This window comes from Tupaia chinensis, unplaced genomic scaffold (assembly GCF_000334495.1).
Source record: "Tupaia chinensis unplaced genomic scaffold, TupChi_1.0 Scaffold144682_1, whole genome shotgun sequence".
In the NCBI taxonomy this organism is placed as follows: domain Eukaryota; kingdom Metazoa; phylum Chordata; class Mammalia; order Scandentia; family Tupaiidae; genus Tupaia; species Tupaia belangeri.
This window is the reverse complement of record NW_006204543.1, coordinates 2,757,697-2,765,810: the sequence shown is the minus strand read 5'-3', so window position 1 is coordinate 2,765,810 and position 8,114 is coordinate 2,757,697.

Below are 8,114 nucleotides of genomic sequence, written 5' to 3'. Positions count from 1 at the left end.
AGCCGGGCGCCGCGGGTCACAGCGGGGCTGCGCTCGTAGCGGCCCGGGAGCGCGCGGAGCTGTCCCGGCACGACCGGCCGCACCCTGGCGCTAGGCGCGTTCCGCTGGGCGGGCTGGGACGGATCTCCCAGCCTCCAGAACTGGCCCAGAGTCGCCCGGGAGGAAGGGAATTCTTGCAGCCCGGAACGGGGTGAAGAGGCAGGGCAGACGGGGGCGGCCTCGCAGGTGACATAAAGAATTGCGGACTCTGCCGTTTGAGGTCCGAGGGCCGGAGGTGAGATTGCTTGGGGGAACGGAACCGACCAGGCCTGGGCCTGCTAGCCCTGGGTCAGGTGGGCGATGCCTGAGGGCTGAGCCCCAAAACATCCTGGAGACACCTGGAGACACAGGCCCTCCTGTGATGTCTCCGCCGCCTGCACCTCTAGCTGGCTCTGCAGTGCCGCTTTTTTCAGGGCAGACTCTCTGGTTGTCCACGGTGGAGCACAGGGCACCCCCACATCTTGCTGGAAGGGCGGGGTTCCCCCGGTGTTCTGACCAGCTGGCTGGAGCCCAGGCCTGCAGATGTTCTCGGACTGTGGGCAGGCAGCTTCCATGGGCATCTCTGGGGCAAGTGAGCCGGGCTGACCCCAAAGCTGATACAGGCTGCCACTGAGCTCTAGGGCCAAACCGAAGTCTTCCTTCCAACTTCTAGAATCTTCTGGAGAGCCCAGGAAGGGCGGCCAGGCCCACCCAGGCCTGAGATTGCTGATTGCCTTCAAATGTCTGCGCTTAGCAAGTCCTCAAAGCTTTAGAGCTGATGGACAGACCCTGTGCTAACTCAAACCCCCAGGGTTCTCCAGGCGGGAGGTGAGATGAGGTGAGATTGGCAGGTCCCAAGGAGGGTTAGTGCCAGCCGGCCTCTCCGAAGCTCTTCCGGGGCTCGGGGCTCGGAGCACTCAGGGCCTGCTCTGGGCCCCACCCAGCCCTTGACCAGGGTAAGCATTATTTTGGCCTCAAATGCCACATACTGCATTTATCAGAAGTCGGTTTCTGGGCCAGCAGGTGGCGTGGTGGTTAAGGCTCTGGGTCCCCCAGGGCTGACTGTACTTTGGAATCCTGGACCCGGCAGCTTCAAAATCATGCGTGAATGTCCAAAACGCTGAGAGGAGAGCAGAGGGGATGGGGTTGCCAAGTAGCTGTCTCTCTAGCGAGTGCATGCACCTAATAGCAAAACCTAAAACAATACACAGAAGTGAGTTTCTAAGCCTCGCACTGCTCCGTTTTGCAGTGACGGGACGAGCCACTTCCCCTCTCCGGGGCTGCGCCTCCCGCGGCCACGAAGCAGTCATGGTTCACTCGCGGCTCCCCCTCCGTCTACGCAGTGTTTGCTTCTTGCCACCACGTCTCCTTTGCCCGTGAAGTCGGGAATGGTGAGCACCAGCAGGTGGCATGGTGGTGAAGCACTGGATTCCCACATGGTCAACCGTGGCTCGAGTCCCAGACCCAGCAGCTTGAAAATCATGCCAGGCACATGTACATATAGGCCCCAAATCTCAGGATGGGAGTGGAGAAGGGACTGTGGTGTGGCCACCCCGTGGGAGGTGCTTTCCCTTTCTTTGTCTCTGTCTCTCTTTCTGGCGAGTGCACACGCCCTATGGTAAAAACCTAAAGACGCACACAGAGTGGAGTAGCATTTGTGTGGAGGGTGTGAGTCTGAACATGAGACCATCATCTGTCTCTCCCCTCTCCTGAGTAGGCGGAGTCCCTTCCCCAGCTCTGTGGCCAAGGCCGATGTGTGTGCAAGTGTGAGGGCCGGTCTTGGCTGCGCTGTTCTCCTGGCCCCGGGGCGCTCCTCACCCGTCGCGATGCCCAGCCTTCGAAGCTCCGATCAGTTCCCAGCCGCCTGCCAGCGCAGAGAAGGAAGGGGCGCTGAGCCTGTGGGATAGGGCTTCCTGTGTAGTTCGGAGGCAACAGCCCTGAGCTGGGGACGCCCGCTGTGGTGACTCTGAAGGCATGGTCCTGGAGAGTGGCGGTCTCACATCATAGCCTGTCTCCCTCCCTCCTTCCTGCTCCCAGGCACAGCCCACAGCGGAAGGTATTAGTTTAAAAATGTGCAGCCAGGAGCCAGCAGGTGGCGTAGCGATTACGGCACTGGCCTGCCACCTGCCCACCGCAGTTGGAGCCCCAGACTGGGCACCTTGAGATCCACACCAGGCACGTGTGAATGGGTGCCCAGAATCCCCGGAGAATGCAGGAGAAGGGATGGCGGGGCGGTGACTTCTCATTCCTCTCACTGTCTCTGTCTCTCTGGAGAGCACATGCACCCTATGACAAAAACCCTTAAAAAAAGAAAATGCTGGCTATAGTTTAGGACAGAGGTGTTTTAACAGCCTATGGACGTTGTACCAATGCTTAAATCCTTCTGCTAAATCAGCGTTTTCTCAGTGATGTTTAAAATTACACTGCTAGTTTCTTAAACAGACATTATTTTTTGGCTACACTGTTTTCTTAAACTTGAAATAAAAATCACATAAAGGATTACTTTTTTGGGGAGTGGGGAAGGTTTTTGTTATAGGGCACGTGTGCACACCAGAAAGAGAGAGAGAGACAGAAAGCGAGAAATCACCCCCCGGGGGGATGGCCACACCGCAATCCCTTCTCCTCCATTCTCCTCTCGGGATCTTGGGCACGCGCGCACACGCGCCCAGTTGTGAGTTTAAGCCACCGGGTCTGGGACGCGAACCGCGGTCGACTACATGGGACTCCAGCGACAAAGCCACCACGCTAACTGCTGGTCCCAAGAATTACTTTAATTAGCAAATCAAACTTGAATTGTTTTCCTTCCTCACTTATCGATATGGTTCGTCAACGGGACGTTAAGTAATTGTCAAAACCCAGGCCACCTGGTGGTTGAGGGCGCCAACTCTCACATGGCCACCTGTTTTGAGTCAGACCCAGCAGCTTAAAAAACACGCCGGGCACGTGTGCATGCGTGAGGGCGTGGAGGAGATGGGATTGCTGCGTGCCGTCCCCCAGGGTGGGAGGCGGTCTTTCCCCCTCTCTCCGTCGCTTTCTCTCTCCCCTGCAAAGGCACGTGCCTGTGGCAGAGAGCTAAACAAACAAGCAATGTGCACACCTCAGTGTTTAGTGCGCTCACAAAGTTGTGCAGCCATCCTCGCTGTCTAATTCCAGGACACCTTCACCACCCCATAAAGAAACTCTGGGGGCCAGGAGGTGGCTCAGTGGTTAAGGTGCTGGGCTCCCACGTAGCTGCCTGTGGTCGATGTCACGGACCTGGTGACTTGCCTCCTCACTAGCCCTTCCCTCCATCTCTCCCTGTGAGTGCATATACCCTATAGAAAATTTAAAAAATAATAATAATAGTGACCAGCAGATGGCATAATGGTCGCATCACTAGATTTCCTTGTGCTTGACTGTGGTTCAAGTCCCAGATCTGGCGGCTTGAAACTCATGCAGGGTACATATGCGTATGTACCCAAGATCCTGAGAGGAAAATGGAGGAGAAGGGATTGCAGTGTGGCCAATCCCCCGGGTTTCTCTCTCTGTGTCTCTCTGGTCTGCACATGTCCCCTATAGCAAAGATCTCTCTAAAAAATAACAATAATACTTAAAGAAATTAAATAAATAATTATAATTTTTTAAAAATGACAGTCTGTAGAGCACTGGTGGCCACTCCCTGTCCCCCTCCCCAGGCCCGGCAGCTCCGGTCTACTGTCATCTGCGCGCGTCTGCATGCGTGGGCGGGCATGCCTGGCATGGGGCCACGCTTCGTGTGGTCGTTGGTGACCGGCTCCGTTCACGTGGTGGGCTTCCAGGGCTGGTCCTGTCAGAGCATTCCGCGCCTCCTTCCTTGCATGGCGGAATGAGCTCCCCTCCGCAGACAGACGGCGTTTTGTTTATACGTCATCAGTTACTGCGTGTTGGGGTTGATTCCACTTCTTTGACTATTGAGAAAAATGCTGCTGGGGACCAGCAGGTGGCGTGGTGGCCGGGTGTCCGACTCCCACGTGGCTGACTGCAGTTTGAGTCCTGGACCCGGCTGTGGTTTTCTCACTCCCCTGCCTCTGACCCGTGTCTCTCTCTAGTGCCCTGTAGCAAATTTTAAAATAATAATAATTTAAAAACAAAGAAGAATGCTGCTGGGCCAGCCCTATCACCTCATGGTTAAGGGAGCTAGGGCTGACTGCAGTTTGAGTCCTGGACCCGGCTGTGGTTTTCTCACTCCCCTGCCTCTGACCCGTGTCTCTCTCTAGTGCCCTGTAGCAAATTTTAAAATAATAATAATTTAAAAACAAAGAAGAATGCTGCTGGGCCAGCCCTATCACCTCATGGTTAAGGGAGCTAGGTCTCACGTGGCCAACTGTGGTTCGAATCCCAGACCCGGCAGCCTGAGGAACATGCTGGGTGCGTGCCCAGATTCCAGCACGGTGGAAAATGGAGGAAAAGGGGTCGCAGTGTTCCCTTCCCCCTGGGGGTGCCCTCCGCTGCTTCTCTCGCTTCTTTGTCATCTCTCCCTGGAAAGTGTACCTGCCCACTGGCATTTAAGATAGAAAAAACGGTCCTGCTGCCAGACATTCCTGTATGAGGTTCCCTGTGGACATGGAGGCAGAGACGGGGAGCGAGCGAAAGGCGCCCCATGGGGTGTGGTCCCGCCGCGATCCGTTCTCAGTTTCTCCGTGCTGTTGGGAGTTCCGGCATGCGTGCACATGCACCCAGCATGTTTTTCAAGCCGCAGGGGCTGGAATTCAAGCCACACAGTTGACCACGTGGGGTGGGTTCCTTAACCACTAGGCTGTGGGGCCAACCTGTACTTACGCTTTCTTCGAAGAGTCTCAGTGTGGGCTGTGACATTCCAGAGTTAGTTTTGTAAACTGAGCTAGGGGTGCTCGTCCCGGGCACGTGGGTTCCCAGTTGTCCCAGCATCTTCTGTTAAAAGACTGGCCTTGCCCATGTCTCTTCTTCGTGTCCCCTGGGAGAGCTCACTGGCACCCGTGGCGGTGTCTCGGAGCTTGGCCCTCCAGCTAGACGTCTCTCCTGAGCAGCCTGGTTCTGTGCGGCTGGAAGTCTGCTCGTTAAGCGCTCTTGCACCTGTCGAGGCCAGACTCGAACTTGCTCCCTGACGCACGCCCTTCTCCGGCTTTCCTGTCTCGTCTCGGCAAAACCGCCCGGTATCCTGCTTGCTCTGCAGAGCCCCACAGTCACCTGGCACGCCTTCCCTCCCGTCCCCATCCGACTGATGACCAGCAGGGCTCTCCCATTTGGAAATACAGATCCCAAATCCACCCCAGCCCTCTCTTAGCACTGCGCAGGCCCAGTGGGCCGCAGCCTCTCAGCCGGTCCGTCTCCACGGGAAATGTTACGCACACGCTTAAGACAGAAGAGCCGTCCTGTCCGGCCGCCCCCTGCCGCCATCACCCAGCTCCAGCAGCCACTGTTACGGTCCCTGCTTACCAGTGCCACCTCCGCTCCCCCTGCCTGCATCTCTGGGTCCCTGCGAATCGAACCTGCGTGTCAGAGGGCTCTTCTCACCTCCAGCTTGCGAGCAGGCTTTCCCGGTCCAGCCCCCGTTGCTTTCCCAGTGCTTCCACGATAATGGCAGGCCCAGCAGGTGGCGTGAGGGTTAGGGTGCTGGATCCCACACAGCAAGCTCTATGTTCACGTCCTAGACCCGGTGGCTTGGTGTGTGTACGTGTGTGCCCCACATCCTGAGAGAATACTGCAGAAGGGTTATAGTGAGACCATCTGCCCTGGGAGACGGTCCCCCACTTCTCTCTCTCTCTCTCGGGTCAGCACATGTGTCCCTCTAGCAAAAACACACAAACAAGATATGGCCGAGCGCTTTCCGGGGCCCACAGGGCCCTGCACGGTCTACCCTTGCCACTGCCTTGGCCTCACTGCTTTCTACTCTGCCCCGCGCCGCCCCAGGCACAAAGGCTGTTATGTCCCTCGGCCTGGCCAAGCTCCCCGGCCCCCGGGCCTGTGCACACCGCAAACCCTCCACACTGCCCGCGCCCTGACCCATCCCTGCTCCGTCTGGCTCCTACCTATTGGGTATCAGCTCAAATGCTTCTTCCAGAAAGTCGTCCTTGCTCTCCCCAGGTGGGTCAGGAGTCTGATGGAGTCCTCCTGGGGCCCCGTTTCCTGCACAGCGAATATTGCAGTTATAATTAGGTGCTGGCTGTGCAAATATTTGTCTCATGTCTGTCCCCACCAGACGTCCTCGGGCCAGGCCCTTGCCCTGCTTGTCCTGGTGCACATGGCACTTACGGAGCGGAGTGGACAGCAGGCCCTTCAGCTCCTGTCTGCACGCGGAGGGCACAGGGGCTGGTCCCCCTTTGACCACTGGGCTCCTGCCAGCCTCTTGGGGCCAGGGACTCTTCTGACCACAGGGGCCCAGTGGCCATCTGCAGCCCTCCCGGATCAGGCCTCTGCCTTTCCTCGTTGGCAGAGGAGAAACCGAGGCCCCACAGAGCGGACAGCTTGCTCAGGCCCCTCTGCACTGAGTGGTTCCAGGCCTGCTCCTGCCCCCCTCCCCACACCACCCACCCCAAGACCCTTCCAACTCACCTGTGGTCCTGCGGACAGCCTGGGGGGCCCACAGAGCCTGGCGATCCTGCAGTAGGTGTCCAGGGTGGCTGGGGTGGGCCGTGCTGGATCGTGTCCACCGAGGGACAGAGCTGACTTGTCCCCAGAGTGGCCACACCCCACAGCCCTGGGCGAGGCTGCCTGTAGCCCTCCCTCTGCAGACTGGCGGGAGGTGCTCCCCGGAGCACAGGGGCACTCTGTCTCCTGGTGAAAGCACATCTTAGACCTGAATGACCAGCTTCTTGTCTGGAAATGGCCAGCCCTCAAGTGACCTGCCAGTAAGACGTGGTCGGTGCCTGGCCCAGGGCTGCCGGCTTCAGTGCACTGCAGAGGGGACCGGGCTAGGTGGCTGCCAGGATCTGCCGCCGCTCTGGAGTGGCCTGGGCGTGGGGGGATCTGTGTGTTCCTGGAGTTCAGCTTCCTGGTTTTAACTGTTGTCCCTGCCTGGCTCCCTGGTGACTGGTCTCACTCGGCAGGCCGGGCAGGAGGTGGGCAGCACTTGCAGAAAGGATGAGACGCTGGGCCTAACTGTGGAGCCCTAGGGCCACAGTGGGCGGCAGGCCCCAGGCGCGGCCCAGGCGCGAGAGGACCTCCCCCGAGATTCAGGCACTAAGAGCATGTGTGCAGTTCTGTGGGTGCCGCTGGGGCCAAGGGGTGCCCACGTTCGCTTCCCACAGAGAAGTGCTTCTGAGGCCTTCCAGGCGTGTGTGGGGGCGAGGCTGACAGTGCGAGGGCAGCTGGGGGCGAGGGAGCCCAGTGCAGGGCCAGGGGCGCCCCGACAGACGCACGCTCCAGGCAGGGCCAGACCTTCCCAGTCCCCACAGGAGCCTGAAGACGGGCAAGTCAGACAGGGTACCCTCCACCTGTCTCAGAGGCGCCAACTCTGGGGGAGAGGGGGTTGCTGGAGAGTCACGGTGGAGCCAGAAGCAGCCCTGGTGCCTGAGGGCCGCTGTCTCTGCGCTGCACGGGAGCCTCGGCAGGGAGCTCTGCTCGGTCAGTCCACAGTGAGACAGGTGGGGTAGTGGTTAAGGTGCTGGACTCCCATGTGGCCGACTGTGGTTCAAGTACTGGACCCGGTGGCTTAAAAGTCAAGCTGGGTGCGTGTGCGTGCCCAAGATCCTGAGAGGAGAAGGGAGAAGGGACTGCAGGGTGGCCATCCCCCCGGGGAGATTTCTCGCTTTCTCTCTCTCGGTCTCTCTGGCAAGTGCACATGCCCTATAGCAAAAAGCTCTCAAAAATCAAAAACAGCTACAGAACACTTACTGCACACCTGCAGCTACACCAGGCTCGGACCCGAGAGGAGTGAGGCACAGGCTAGTGGGGGACGGCCCGCGCCCAGGCTGTGCAGCCATGGCGGGCATGTCAGCGGCAGGGTGTGGCCAGGGGCAGGAGGGCCGGCTGTCCCTAGAGTGGTAGGCCTGCCAGAGGAGAGGGGCCGGAGCTGCGACCCAACCGGGGCTGCGTCTGGGGCAGGGACAGCTTAGCTGAGCAGGGCCCACATAGAGTGGGAGGGGGAGGGCCCCCGCACC